This window comes from Rhincodon typus, chromosome 7, assembly GCF_021869965.1.
Source record: "Rhincodon typus isolate 14 chromosome 7, sRhiTyp1.1, whole genome shotgun sequence".
NCBI lineage: Eukaryota > Metazoa > Chordata > Chondrichthyes > Orectolobiformes > Rhincodontidae > Rhincodon > Rhincodon typus.
In genome coordinates, this window is record NC_063338.1 from 98,293,493 (window position 1) to 98,294,954 (window position 1,462).

Genomic DNA, 1,462 nt, shown 5'->3' on the forward strand with positions numbered 1-1,462 from the left:
TCACCCAAACTAAAGACCCAATCCCCGCCATGGACAGGACCAATGTCATCTATAAGATCCCCTGCAGAGACTGCGAGAAACACTACATCAGACAAACAGGAAGGAAACTAACAACAAGAGTACATGAACACCAACTGGCTACAAAAAGACACGACCAGTACTCACTCATCTCAATCCACATGGACAAGGAAAACCACGACTTCGACTGGGACAACACCAAGATCCTGGGACAGGCTAGGAAGGGACAGGCACGAGAATTCCTGGAAGCATGGCACTCCACGAAGCAGGCTATTAATAAACACATTGAACTCGACCCCATATACATTCCACTACGGAGGAAACCCGGAAGTGAGGCAATCCATCGCAACGGACCCCAGAGTTTAAAAGCCAGGCGGGAAAACACACCGGCGCTTCATTGGAGGCTGCACTGAGGATGTTACCCAACACAGTAATGAAATGTCTGCAGAACAACAAACCAGCTCAGCAAGCCAACCAACCTCAACACCCACAACCCGAGCTACAAATCTACTCCAAAACCTTAATGAGCAATAACTATTGGTCAGCCAGAGACACCCACGTCCCACAAGAGAATAAAAATAGTACAGGGAGAGGCACAGGACAACAGAGAGACATAGAGTGACTCAGACACAGAGACATAGACAGTGAGGCAGAAACTCAGATATTTGTTGGTACAGATTCAATGGGCCAAAGGGCCTCTTCTGTACCGTATGCTTCTATGATTCTATATGCAAAAACAGAAGGATAAACACAGTAGATTATAGAAACACAGAGACATAGAGAGACATGGGAACTCAGATGGACACCTCCATCAAAATATTTCCAACCACTAATCCCTGTGACTTGCCCATCTATTTCCCATGTTGCTCTCAATAGCCCATCAAACCATTACTTCACTATCCTCTCTCCCTAATGCTTGCTCTCTGACAGAGGACTCTGAGATAACATGAGTAATTTAACAATGTTTTTCAGAAAAGGTGATGAGATGGCGGGAAATTCTAACTCGCACCTCAGATAAAATTCCTGGAATGGTCGTCGGACCGGGAATCCTGCACGTCGAATTTTCACCATTTCCAGCATCCCAGAATAACGTAGCTGGTTCCGAACAAATCCTTCATCAAACTGTTCCGGCCTCTGGGAATTACAAAAGGAAATTCTTCATTCTCATCATTATCTTTGCAATTTTTTGCTCCTCCACTTCTGAATCTACAGGTCCAAGCAACATGGTTCCTTTGACATCAATTTCATTAGAGTAAGCATTCTGAATCCCGGAGAACATCCAACCTCAAAACATTCAAGAAACAAGTTCTTGGGACATCTCCCCAATGTTTTTTGTCCATAGATGTATTATCCCACTGGCGTGACTCCCCAGTGCTGTGTCTCCCCACTGGCATGTCTCCCCGGTGCTATGTCTCCCCAGTGCTGTGTCTCCCCACTGGCATGT